At 36.4% G+C, this 14,809-nt stretch overlaps 1 protein-coding gene across 3 annotated transcripts in view; it reads right to left on the bottom strand.

Moving 5' to 3' along the window:
• Window positions 1–14,809, bottom strand: part of GKAP1 (G kinase anchoring protein 1) — an 80,745-nt gene that overhangs the window by 37,174 nt on the left and 28,762 nt on the right. The window lies entirely within an intron of this gene.

Here is a 14,809-nt window from a genome sequence, read left to right as displayed (position 1 = left end):
TTGACTTATTTCATTTAGCATAATGCCAAAGTCCATCCATGTTCTCATAAATGGCAAGACTTCATTTTTTTTTATGGCTGAATATTCCATTGTATATACATGTACCATGATTTCTTTATCCAATCATTCACTGGTGAAACTTAAGCTGTTTCTAGGTCTTGGCTCTTATAAATGATGCTGCACTGAACATGTGGATGCATGTATCTTTTCAAATTAGTGTTTTCTTTTCTTCATATAAATACCCAGAAGTGGAACTGCTGGGTCATACAATAGTTCCATTTTTAATTTTTTAAGGAACCTCCATATTGGTTTCCATAGCAGTTGCACCTCTGCATTCCCACCAACAACGCATGAGGATTCCCTTTTCTCCACACCTTTGCCAACATTTGTTATTTCTTGTCCTTTTTGATAACAGCTATTCTAACAGGTGTTAGGTGATATCTCATTGTGGTTTGGGTTTGCATTTTCCTGATGGTTAGTGATGTTGAGCATCTTCTCATGTACCTATTGGCCATCTGTATGTTTTCTTTGGGAAAATGTCTATTCATATCCTCAGCCCATTTTTTAAAATGTTTTTATTTTTGAGAGACTGACACAGAGACAGAGAGACAAAGTACGACTGGGAAAGGTGCAGATAGAGAGGGAGACACAGAATCCAAAGTAGGCTCCAGGCACCGAGCTGTCAGCACAGAGCTTGATGTGGGGCTCAAACCCACTGACTGCGAGATCATGACCTGAGTCAAAGTCGGATGCTCAACCAATTGAGCCACCCAGGTGCCCCCGTCAGCCCATTTTTTAGTGAACAACATGTTTGGGCTTTAGCTCTTGAATTGTACAACTTTTTTATATATATTTTGAATACCAACCCCTTATTAGATATATGATTTGCAAATATTCTCTTCCATCCATTTCTTCCACATCATTTTGATGATGGTTTCCTTTGGAGTGCAAAAACTTTTTACTCTGATGTCGTCCCACTTGTTTGTTTTTGTTGCCTCTGCTTTTGACGTCAAATCCAAAAAATCATTGCCAACAGTGGTGTCCAACTTACCACCTAGGTTTTCTTCTAGGAGTTTTTTTTAAGTTGAAGTATAGTTGACATACAATATTAAATTCATTTCAGGTGTACAACACAGTGATTCAACAATTCTATACATTACACAATGCTCACCACAGTAAGTACAGTCACCATTCCGTGTTGTAATACAATGCTATATTATTATATTCCCTATGCTTATAGAACTTTTATGTTATTCCCTGTAACTTTTTCATTTTATAACTGGCAGTTGTATTTTTTTTTCAGTATTTATATGGTCCTTTATTTGCCTAGAGTGTTTCAACCGCTTCCTCACACACATAATTCTTTTTTTTAATTAATTTATTTTTATTTTATTTTTTAAATTTACATCCAAGTTAGTTAGCATATAGTGCAACAATGATTTCAGGAGTAGATTCTTTGATGCCCCTTACCCATTTAGCCCATCCTCTCTCCCACAACCCCTCCAGTAACCCTCTGTTTGTTCTCCGTATTTAAAAGTCTCTTATGTTTTGTCCCCCTCCCTGTTTTTATATTATTTTTGCTTCCCTTCCCTTGTGTTCATCTGTTCTGTGTCTTAAAATTCTCATATGAGTGAATTCATATGATATTTGTCTTCCTCTGATTAATTTCACTTAGGATAATACCCTCTAGTTCCATCCACATAGTTGCAAATGGCAAGATTTCATTCTTTCTGATTGCTGAGTAATATTCCATTGTATATATATACCACATCTTCTTTATCCATTCATCCATTGATGGACATTTGGGCTCCTTCCATACTTTGGCTATTGTTGATAGTGCTGCTGTAAACACTGGGGTGCATGTGCCCCTTTGAGACAGCATACCTGTATCCCTGGATAAATACCTAGTAGTGCAATTGCTGGGTCAGGGGTAGTTCTATTTTTAATTTTTTGAGGAACCTCCATACTGTTTTCCAGAGTGGCTGCACCAGTTTCCATTCCCACCAGCAGTGCAAAAGAGATCCTTTTTCTCCGCATCCTTGCCTGGAAGTTGTATTTCTTAATCTCTCCATTTTACCTATTCCTCCACCACCCTCCCCTCTGGCAGCCACTAGTTTCCTCTCTATTTATGAGTCTATTTATGAGTTCTGTTTCTTAGTTTTGTTTTTTAGATGCCACATATAAATGAAATTATATGGTATTTGTTTTTCTCTGTCTGACTTGTATCTCTTAGCATAACACCCACTAGGTCCATCATGTTATCACACATGGCAAGATTTCATTTTTCTTCCTTCTTCATTTCTTCTTCTTCTTGCTAACTTTTCTAGGAATTTTATGGTTTTAGGTCTTACATTTATATCTTCAATCCATTTTAAGTTAATTTTTGTGTATGGTATAAGACATTGGTCCAGTTTTCCCAACACCATTTATTGAAGAGACTGTCCTTCCCCATTCTATAGTCTTGCTTCCTTTGTCATAAACTAATTGACCACATATGTGTGGATTTATTTCTGAGCTCTCTATTCTGTTCCATTGATCTGTGTCTGTTTTTATGCCACATTTAAAGTTTGGTATACCAAACTTTAACTCCAGTACAGTTTGAAATCGGGGAGCATGATACTTCCAGCTTTGTTGTTCTTTCTCAAGATTGCTTTGGTTATACATGGTCTTTTGTGATTCCATACAAATTTTAGGATTGTTTGTTCTATTTCTCTGAATAATCCCACTGGAATTTTGATAGAGAGTGCATTGAAACCTGTACATTGGGGCACCTGGGTGGCTCAGTCGGTTGAGCGGCCGACTTCGGCTCAGGTCACGATCTCGCGGTCCGTGAGTTCGAGCCCCACGTTAGGCTCTGTGCTGACAGCTCGGAGCCTGGAGCCTGTTTCGGATTCTGTGTCTCCCTCTTCTCCCTCTCTCTGACCCTCCCCTGTTCATGCTCTGTCTCTCTCTGTCTCAAAAATGAATAAATGTTAAAAAAAAAAAAATTAAAAAAAAAAATAAACCTGTACATTGCTTTGGGTTGTTTGGACATTTAAACAATATTAATTCTTCCAATCCATGAGCGTGGGATATCTTTCCATTTATTTGTGCCTTCCTCAATTTCTTTCATCAATTATAGTTTTCAGGGTACAAGTCTTTCAACTCCTTGGTTAAATTTATTCCTATGTATTTTATTGATACAACTGTAAATGGGATTGTGTTAATTTCCCTGATAATTTGTTATTATTAGTATATAGAAATGCAACAGATTTTTGTATATTGATTACATACACTTCATTAGTTCTAACAGTTTTTTGGTGAGGTCTTTATTGGGTCTTTTCTATACACAACATCATATCATCTACAAATAGTGACAGTTTTACTTCTTCCTTTCCAATCTGGATGTCTTTTATTTCTCTTTCTTGCCTAATTGCCCTGGCTAGGACTTCCAGTACTATGTGGAACAAAACTGTTTGTAACAAGTCACCTTTTCATAAGCAGTATATACCATTATTTCGTATCCTCACCAACAATTCAAATCATGAGATGCTTTGGTTTTTGCCAAACTGGAGGTTAATTAATATTCTCACTGTGGTTTTAATTTGCATTTTCATGATTAATACTGAAGTTAAACATCTTTTCATATGTTTTTAGGCTATATATATATACTCTTTTGTGAGTACTTGTTTTTTCATCCATTCTTCAACTGAGCTCTATTTTGGAAAAAAATCTTTTCCTATGCTGAAGATTATCCTTTCACTTTTCTAATATATTTTGATGGAAAGAAGTCCTTCATTTAATGTATAAATTTGAATCTAGTGGGTTTTGTGTCTTTCCTACCCTAAAGTTATAAAAATATTCCTATATTAGCACCTAAAAGCTTTATAACATAGCCTCTGACTTTTAGGTTTTTGATCCACTGTGGAGAAATTTTTATGTATGATATGAAGTAATAATCAAATCTTGTTTTCCATAAAAATACTCAATTGCCCCAAAATAATTTATTTTAAAAAGTTCATCTTTTACCCAGTACTATTCCACATCGCTCTGTTACAGATCAAGGTTACACAGTGGTTGGCCTGTTTCTGTGCTATTTTTTTTCTAATGGCTATTTATCATTATCCCTATACCTACTATACTAATTATTAATTTTATAAAAAATCTTGAGGGACACCTGGGTGGCTTAGTCGGTTAAGTGTCTGACTTTGGCTCAGGTCATGATCTCATGGTTCGTGGGTTTGAGCCCCACATGGGGCTCTGTGCTGACAGCTCAGTCTGGAGCCTGCTTCCGAATCTGTCTCTCCCTCTCTGCCCCTCCCCAACTTGCAACCTGCCTCTCTCTCAAAATAAACAAACATTAAAAAAAATCATGAAAAATTTTGATATCTGGTTGGGCAAATTCTCCTATCTTTTTCTTCAAGAATGTTTTGGTTATTCTTGGTCCTTTGCATTTCCATATTAATGTTTTACAAGTGCTTTAGTTTTCAGTTTAAAAACTAAATTGTCAGGGCGCCTGGGTGGCTCAGTTGGTTAAGCGTCTGACTTCAGCTCAGGTCATGATCTTGCCGTCCGTGAGTTCAAGCCCTGCATCAGGCTCTGTGCTGACAGCTCAGAGCCTGGGGTCTGTTTTGGATTCTGTGTCTCCCTTTCTCTGCTCCTCCCCTGCTCACACTCTGTCAATCTCTCTCTCAGAAATAAACATTAAAAAAAAAAAAAAACCTAAATTGTCAAAACAAAACAGAAACAGACTCATAAATGCAGAGAACTGGTGGTTGCCAGAGACAAGGGGGTGGTCATGGGAGACATAGATGAAGGAGATTAAGATATACAAGCTTCCAGGGGCGCCTGGGTGGCTCAGTTGGTTGAGCATATGACTTCAGCTCAGGTCATGATCTTGTGGTTTGTGAGTTTGAGCCCCATGTCGGGCTCTGTGCTGACAGCTCAGAGCCTGGAGCCTGCTTCAGATTCTGTGTCTCCCTGTCTCTCTGCTCCTCCCATGCTCATGCTCTGTCTCTCTCTGTCTCTGTCTCTCAATAATAAATAAACATTAAAAAAAAATTTTAAAGATACACAAGCTTCCAGTTATAAAATAAATAAATCATGGGGATTTAAAGTACAGCATAGGCAACATTCTCAGTAATATTGTAATAACTTTATATGGGGACAGATGGTAACTACACTTACTGTAGTGAGCAATCTGTAAGATATATGAATGAATGTTGAATCATTACGTTATATACCTGAAACTAATGTAATATTGCAGGTCAACTTTACTTCAATTAAGAAAAAACTGAATTGTGGGGTGCCTGGGTGGCTCAGTTGGTAAGCATCCGACTTTGGCTCAGGTCATGATCTTATGGTTCGTTAAGTTCAAGACCCATGTGGGACTCTGTGCTGACCTCTCAGAGCCTGGAGCCTGCTTTGGATTCTGTGTCTCCCTCTCTCTCCCCCTCCGTGCTCATACTCTGTCTCTCTCAAAAAAAAACAAACATTAAAAAATTTATTATTTATTTATTTTTTTAATTTTTTTTTTTTAACGTTTATTTATTTTTCAGACAGAGAGAGACACAGCATGAACAGGGGAGGGGCAGAGAGAGAGGGAAACACAGAATCGGAAGCAGGCTCCAGGCTCTGAGCCATCAGCCCAGAGCCTGACGCGGGGCTCGAACCCACAGACCGCGAGATCGTGACCTGAGCCGAAGTCGGACGCTTAACCGACTGAGCCACCCAGGCGCCCCTAAAAAATTTTTTTAATAAAAATTAAAAAAAATAAACTAACTTGTGATTTTGATTGGGATTGCACTGATTTTATAAATTAATTTGAGAAAAAGTGACATCTTTATGACAATAAGTCAAGGTATATTCCTCCATTTAAGTCTTTACTCTCTTGCAATAAAGTTTAAAATTTTCCCAATATAGGCCTTCCACATCTTTATTAAATTTATTGCTAGGTGTTATTATAATGTATTATTGTAAAAAAAAACACTGATTTTAATTACACTGTCTGCTGTTAGTGGCATATAGAAATACAAACAATTATTGAAACTGTATCTTCATTTATAGTGAAAGTAACTAAAGCTAGCATCATAAAAACCTTTGTCAGCCTCCCTACCAGGAATGCAAAAATAACTTTCCTTATTTCATAAACTCCTATAACTCCACAAGGGTAAAATAGTACATCTACTTTGAAAAACTGTAAGTAGTTTCTTACAGTTGAACATACATACATCAAGGCAACAAAAGACTCAGCATAAGGAATATAGCCAACGATATTATAACAATGCTATATATGATAGCTACACCTGTAGTGAGCACAGCATAACATACAAAGTTGTCAAATTACTATGTTGTACACCTGAAACTAATATAACATTGTGTGCCAAATACACTCAAATTTAAAACCAAGAAAGAAAAATAGGGGCACCTGGGTGGCATTGTTGGTTTAGTATCAGGACTCTTGATCTCAGCTCGGGTCATGATCTCACAGTTCATGAGTTTGAGCACCACACTGGGCTCTGCACTAATGGCACGGAGTCTGCTTGGGATTCTTTCTCTCCTCTCTGCCCCTCCCCTGCTTGTTCATTCATTCCCTCTCCCTCTCTCTCTCTCTCAAAAATAATAATAATAATAATAACAACAAACTTAAAAAAATAAAAAAATAAAAAATAAGAAAGAAAAACAAACATACATCTACCCCATGACACAGCAATTTCAATCTTAGGTTTTTACCTAAGGGAAATTAAACCTATGTTCATAAAAAGACTTGAATGTTCACAGGAGTATTATGTATAATTTAAAAAGTAGAAACAACCCAAATGTCCAACTGATGAATGTGTAAATAAAATCAAATACAATGGAATACTATCAGCAATAAAAAGGAATGAAGCACTGATACATGCTACAACATAAACGAACTTGTAAAAACATCATGCTAAGTGTAAGAAATCTCAAAAAACCACATTTTGTACGATTCCATTTATACTTAATGTCCAGAACAGGCAAATCTATGCAGACCACATATATTACTTGTTACTTAAGCTGATGGGGGTGGGGGAGAAGCTGGTGGCTGGCTGGGCAGAAGGGGTATGGGGAATAACTGGTCATGTGCACAAGGTTTCTTCGGGGGTGATAGAAATATTCTAAAATCAGATTATGGTAATGGCTGCACAACTCTAAATAAACTAAAATCGACTGAATTATACACTTAAAATGGATAGCTTTTATTGTATTACACCTAAATAAATTGATTTTAAAAAATGCTCTAACAGCCTTATTCATAATGGCAAAAAATGGAAACTAAATGTCCATTAATAGGAGAATAAATAAACACATTATGATATATTCACACCATGGAATACAACTTAGCAATGAAAAGGAAAAAAGGGGCGCCTGGGTGGCGCAGTCGGTTAAGCGTCCGACTGCAGCCAGGTCACGATCTCGCGGTCCGTGAGTTCGAGCCCCGCGTCAGGCTCTGGCCTGATGGCTCGGAGCCTGGAGCCTGTTTCCGATTCTGTGTTTCCCTCTCTCTCTGCCCCTCCCCCGTTCATGCTCTGTTTCTCTCTGTCCCAAAAATAAATAAAAAACGTTGAAAAAAAAATTAAAAAAAAAAAAAGAAAAGGAAAAAAAGTACTGATACACACAATATTGATAAACCTTCAACATTTTGGGAGGGAAAGAGCCAGTCCAAAGAATAACACATTGTATGCTTTACTTTAAATAAAGAGGCAAAATTAATCTATGGTGATAGATATCACAACACTGGTTGCCTGTGGGAAGAGGGGGCAGAGTACATGAGAAAATGGCATAGGGCAGCAGGGAACTTACTGGTGTGATGGAAAATGTTCTTTACCTTGTTAGGGATGTAGGTTCGTATAGTTATATTTATGTGTCAAACTTCATCAAACTGCACACTTAAGACCTGTACATTCTATTGTGTGTAAATTATACTTCAATTAAAAAAACAAACCTCAATTTCTTTATCCATTCATCAGTTGATGGACATTTAGGCTTTTTCCACAATTTGGCTATTGTTGAGTACTACGTGGCAATGAGAAAGAATGAAATATTGCCCTTTGTAGCAACGTGGATGGAACTGAAGAGTGTGATGCTAAGTGAAATAAGCCATACAGAGAAAGACAGATACCATATGTGTTCACTCTTATGTGGATCCTGAGAAACTTAACAGAAACCCATGGGGAGGTGAAGGAAAAAAAAAATGAGGTTAGACTGGGAGACAGCCAAAGTGTAAGAGACCCTTAAAAACTGAGAACAAACTGAGGGTTGATGGGGGGGGTGGGAGGGAGGGAAGGGTAGGTGATGGGCATGGAAGAGGGCATCTTTTGGGATGAGCACTGGGTGTTGTATGGAAACCAACTTGACAATAAATTTCATATATTAAAAAAAAATAAATTAATTAAAAAAATAAAATAAAAAAACAAACCTACCTTCCTACTGAGTCCCTATTTCCTAATTGAAGAACACATCATTTATAGAATAAACTGACAAATATTAATGCTTGATCAACATTCCTTTTAAACTTCCAGGGGATGCAAGGCACCTTTAGAAGAACAGTCTCCCAGCTTTACAGTTTTAAGATACATTAATATATAGTAACATGCAAACCTCAAATGCTCTATCTACATGCGCGATTTCTCTTTTGCTACATTTGAGTGCTTTTAACTTATCCAAGGGGAAATCTAAATAATGGCATTATTAAATGAGCTATTATATTAAAGATGACATTATATATGATGTAAGTCTACTTTCTTCTCCTCCCTAAGATAGATCCTGGTAGATTCAAGTCTTAAACTTGAAATATTTACTTATTAAGCCCTTATTATGCTACATATGGTCTACTCTCATGGAACTCATTATCTACTGAAAAACACGAAAATTAACACATAATAAATACAATTAAGTGCTCTTCTACAGACATGTCAGAAATAGCAAGTATCTGTAAGACATGCAGCCACTTCTTCCTCTTTATAAATGGCACACATAATTAATAGTGGAATTTTTTCTTGCTGAGTAAGGATGCAGTCTCAGAATTCTACCTACATGCAATGCTGCATTAAATGGAAGGCCCTAACAATGTGCTTGAACAGACAGAAGAAATAAAATCAATGTGCTTCTGATATATTGTAAAAATATATGGGAGAAACAGACCCAAAAAAGGCTAGAGAAGGTTTTAGTGAGAAAGCAGGACATTCATTCATTCATCAACCAACTTCCATTTACATTACCTACTATGTGAAGGGAATTAGAACTAACAGGAAAACTAAATCAACAACATATAGTCCCAGACCTCTAGGAACTCATTCTAGAGAAGAAGCAAAACAATGATAAAAGTGTTGAGTGCTATGAAGTACATACAGAATACCCTGGGCATCTAAATAAGACCAGGAAAAAAATGACTCTTTAGCCAAGTTCTGAAGCATAGTTAGCCAAATAAAGATGGAAGGGGAGTGACATCACCAAGATGGCGACATGGGTTGTTCCTGACTTCGCTCCCATCCCAGAACTAACAACTATTCATGCATAAGATACCACTGAGAAAGATGGTAGGGAAGAATACATAGGTAGACAAGGCAGCATGAAAAAATACAGTATGTTCAGAAAAGCTCTAAACACTTTTGCATGCTTCATGCAGGGTCAATCATGACATATGAGAATGATTTTTAAAAAGTAGTAAGGGGCGCCACCTGGGTGACTCAGTCGGTTAAGCGTCTGACTTCCGCTCAGGTCATGATCTCACAGTTTTTGAGTTCAAGCCCCACATGCTCTGTGGTGATAGCTCAGAACCTGGAGACTGCTTCGGATTATGTGTCTTCATGTCTCTCTGCCCCTCCCCCACTCACGATCTGTCTCTCTCCCTCTCTCTCAAAAATAAAAATTAAAAAAAAATTTTTTTAAGTAGTAAGGGAAGAGCAATGGCTGGGAGACTACTGGTCTCATAAATTCTCCTCTACCATTCAATTATTACTATATGCATGTATTCTTGAAGTAAAAATTTTAATTTAATGAAAAATATGCTCTAAAAACATAATGGATAAAGGAAATAATCATTAATAGTTGCTAAAAGCATTAAGGGGAAACTTTATAATGGTTGACAACACTTGAACCCACTGATCAAGTTTTAAAATAAACTTTTTATTTATTTATTTTGAGAAACCAGAGCGTTGGGGAGGGGCAGAGAGAGAGAGAGAGAGAGAGAGAGAGAGAGAGAATCCCCAGCAGACTCCAGAGTCAACACAGAGTCCAACATGGGGCTCGAATTGATGAACGGCGAGATCATGACCTGAGCAGAAACCAAGAGTCGGACGCTTAACCAATTGAACCACCCAGGTGCCCCTAAATTAAACTTTTAATTTTAAAATACTCTTAGATTTACATAAAATTTTGGATAGTACAATTTCCATATATCTCTTACTCAGTTTCCCCTGTTGATAACATCTTACATTATTATAGTATGCTTTCCCACTAAACAACCAACATTGGTACAATAGTATAGCTAGATTCCACGCTTTATTTGGATTACACTAGTTTTCCCCTAATGTTCTTTTTCTGTTCCAAGATTCCACCTGGGATATACTACATTTAGTTGTCATGTCTCCTTAGCCTTCTCTGGTCAATGTCAATTTCTCAGACTTTGTTTTTAGTGACCTTGATAGTTTTGAGCAATACTAGTCATTCAGGTCAGGTATTTTGCAGAATGTCCCTTAATTTGGATTTGTCTAATGTTTTTGTTTGACTGGTTTTATGTGTTTTTTGCAAGGAAAATCACACAAGTATAGGTCATTCTCATCACATCATATCAAGATGGCATGCTATCAACATGAAATATCACTAATAATATTAATATTGATCACCTGGTCAAGGTTCTGTTTACCAGGTTTCTACAGTGTAAAATTAATTTTCCTCCCTTTCTGTACTCTATTCTTTGGAAGCAAGTTACTAAGTACAACCCATACTCAAGAAGAGTGGAGGGAGTTAAGCTCCCTCTCTTGGAAAGGGAATATCTGCGTAAGTTATTTGTAATTTTCTGTATGGAAGATTTGTCTCTTCTCTTTTATATATTTATTCAATCAGTTGTTTATGTAAGTAATAGCCAATTCTTCAAGATCAATTTTATTATTATAAAAATAACCATTCTACATCCCCTAATGTGATATAATAGGAAGTAAACCATACCATGTAGGGAATATTTCTGCTTCCCTCATTTCCTCAAAGAAAAGTTGAACTTCAATCTGTTAGCCTCAAAAGCTAACAGTTTACAGGAAAAGCTGTAAAGATGTACCCCAGGATCCCCCAGTAACCATGTGATCTACCATGAGGTGAAGCTATAGATAGCAACTGAGACTTGGGAGAGAAATGAAAAATCCTAAACCTCCATAAATCCCTGGATCCAGTCAACTATGAGGCCAGTTCTTTCCCTAACCTTCCATGGTTTGGTTATACCAATCAAGCAAGCAATTCTTTCTTGCTTGTGCTGGACTGAGTTGGGATTCTTACTCACAACCAAAGAGAACTAACAACAAATAAAATAAATACAAATAAGGAAAGGCATGGGAGCAAAAATCAGTTCAGGACATTGAGAAATAGGAAACAGGCTGAAGAGCTAATGTAAAGCCAAATTTTAGGTGAGGTATTTTGTTTTGTTTTGTTTTGTTTTGAACTTGGTAGAATTTATTTGCTTTTAAAATTTAATGGTCTAACTAGTTTTGGTAGTATTAACTATGGGGTTCAATTTTTAGCACATACTATTTGGTCACATACTGATCATTTATAATTTTGGAAATGTTACTTTTCATCTAACATAACTAAGGCCTAAAATGAATAAATTATTCTTCCAAACTCATACATCTAAGGTAGGCATACAAGAAGCACTGTGCAACAAAAAGGAAACAGGCTATGGAGCCAGATAAGACCAGGTTTGTTCCCTAGTTCCCTCACTCTTCCATTGCTTTTTATTTTTGATATAATTTTTAAATACATATTACACAGACATAATAAAAAACTTCAACAATTTACACTGGGAAAAGTAAGCCTTTCTCCTATCCCAATAAGCACTCCTTCCCCTCCCTTTGCTAACCACTATTACAACTTCTTGGGTACTCTTTAAAGATAGTCTATTCAAGAGTACTGAAGACTTGACCTTTTAGACTTCAAGACATATGATGATCACTAAAAATTTTAAAGCTACTGAATGGTACCAGGATTGCGGTTGGGAAGGCAAGATAAAAGTGGAGCTAAAGAGAAAGCAGTACCTATGAGACACTCCACCTTGCAGCACTGGCGTTTAAAAAGACAACATAATAGGGGCACCTCAGTGGCTCAGTCGGTTAAGCATCTGACTTCGGCTCAGGTCATGATCTTTCAGCTGTGAGTTTGAGCCCCATGTTAGGCTCTGTCCTGACAGCTCAGAGCTTGAACCCTGCTTCAGATTCTGTGTCTCCCTCTCTCTTTCTGCCCCTCCCCTGCACATGCTCTGTCTCTCGCTGCCTCTCAAAAATAAATGTTAAAAAAAAATTTTTTTTAAAGACAACACAATAAAATTAAAAACAAAAACAACTTTAAGGATCAAATAATGCTCCTTAAAAGGCATGATTAGTTAAGGTTTCTAAGAGGTATATACAAGCACCTATTCTATTATTCATTCTTCTTGTCTAGAATTCTCATGGGATATTCTTGACTATACTGTAGTGAAGAATGGGTAGGGGACTGGTATAGCAGTGGCAGCCAATATGTCCTGGACATTTAATGAAGAAAACTTGTTCCCATCTTCTAGTCCTGATAGTGTCATTTTTATTCTAAATGTTTCATGGTGAGAAAGATTATAAATAATTGGGACTAGAAAGAAAGCACTGAGATTAGTAACACAAAATCAAGATGGATGGAATAAGCAAAACGGGAATGATGTAACCCAAGAACAAGTTTAGTTGGCAGTTAGAGGAATATACCAGAAGTACCCCTCATCATCTATAATAAAGTAAAAAATCTTTTCTCTTTTGAATTTTATCCACTAAATACCTGATTTAAGAAGGAATGGATGAGATGCATATTGTTCTCAACAGAAGTTAGGAATTTTAAAGTTCCCATGGAAAAAAAAAATCTCTTGGCATAAGTAACATATTAGAGATAGGAAGAATTAAGTCAATTATTGAGTATACACTGTAACAAAGACTCATATGTTTTTAGGAGTAGAAAGCAGATCTCATTTCAGACTTGAAATCAGAAATATTTTTTCAGGCTTATTTTTGAACTCTCTGAAAAAGTTCATCTAGATTCCCAGAGCAATGGCATAACCATTGCAACATTTAAATATTCAAGTCATAAGAAAGTGAGTAATACCTCTAATGGAAATGGAACATAACTTTGGTATATTTTTAACAAGTGTCAAAGGATAATGTGAATTACATGTTCTTTTGACCAATTTCTTAAAATAGTTACATAGGAAATAAATTATAATTAGACTGCATTTACAAAAGTAGGAAATGTTTTAATCATTAGGATTACTCAAAGTGAATTTTATTACCTATCAAATTATTTTTAACAGAAGATGATCAGAAAACAGCTGTAAAATACAATGAAAGACAAAATATATGCTGTGTCACATACCTATGCTTGTTTAAATACAACTTAGATTGAATATATTAAATAGATGAGATCCTGTCATTCTGCATTATTTTTTCCTCTTTCAAATCAGGAAAGCAGGAAAAATAAGCATGGAACAGTTTATAAAAATTATTTTTCCCTCTACTAACAGTTGCTGGTAGTCTCTTAGGAATAGGGAGTACCATTTGTACCTGCTTTCTCATTTGCATAAAGTTATCCTCCAAAGAAGTCAATGGATTAAAAGATAGACTCAGTTCAAAAGTACATGTTTTCCACACTTCAGACATGCAATGAATACTCAGACTGTATTTGTGGTCATTTAAATTTTAATCTAAGAAATGGTGACTGTGGTTTTTAAATTAAAAAAAATTCTACCATCTGTTTTAATAAATCAATTTTCTGCTTGTGTGCAAAGTTAAGGACTATATTATTACTATAGTCACAGAGCTATTCAGATGTGGTTTTCTTAGAGATGATTTCATTTCTCTGACCTGTCAAGTAAATACCTGAAACAACACCAAAAATGGTCAAAAACCATTTATATACTATAAAGTGAAATCAAGGAACATCTGACCATGAAAAAAAATCAACTGATAGAATTACTAACAAGAATATATACATAACAGAATAGCAAAGCTTTCAAGTTAGTACCTAAAGAAGTGAAAATAACACTAACATTTTATTAGTACTTCCCTCAATATTAGAAGATATTTTATAGTAGTACCTCCCAATTCTAAAAGGTTTGTAAAATCTGGTATTGGAGTCTTTTTAAAAAAAAAAAAACTATTAAAAAAAATTTTTTTTAAATCTTTATTTTTGAGAGAGACAGAGCATGAGCGGGGGAGGGGCACAGAGATGGAGACACAAAATCCAAAGCAGGCTCCAGGCTCTGAGCTGTGAGCACAAAGTCCCACACGGGGCTCGAACTCACAAACCACAAGATCATGACCTGAGCTGAAGTCAGGACATTTAACTGACTGAGCCACCCAGGCACCCCTTAAAAAAAAAGTTTTTTTTAATGCTTATTCATTTTTTGAAAGACAGAGATAGAACGTGAGGTGGGGAAGGGCAGAGAGAGAGGGAGACACAGAATCCAAAGCAGGCTCCAGACTTTGAGCTTTTAGCACAGAACATCCCCACTTTGGAGTGGGGCTTGAACTCACAAACTGCGAGATCATGACCTGTGCCAAAGTCAGCAACTTAAGTCCAGGTG

Source organism: Neofelis nebulosa, chromosome 12 (genome assembly GCF_028018385.1).
Source record: "Neofelis nebulosa isolate mNeoNeb1 chromosome 12, mNeoNeb1.pri, whole genome shotgun sequence".
Lineage (NCBI taxonomy): Eukaryota > Metazoa > Chordata > Mammalia > Carnivora > Felidae > Neofelis > Neofelis nebulosa.
The sequence above is the reverse complement of the archived record's forward strand: the minus strand, read 5'-3'. Positions and strand labels throughout refer to the sequence as shown.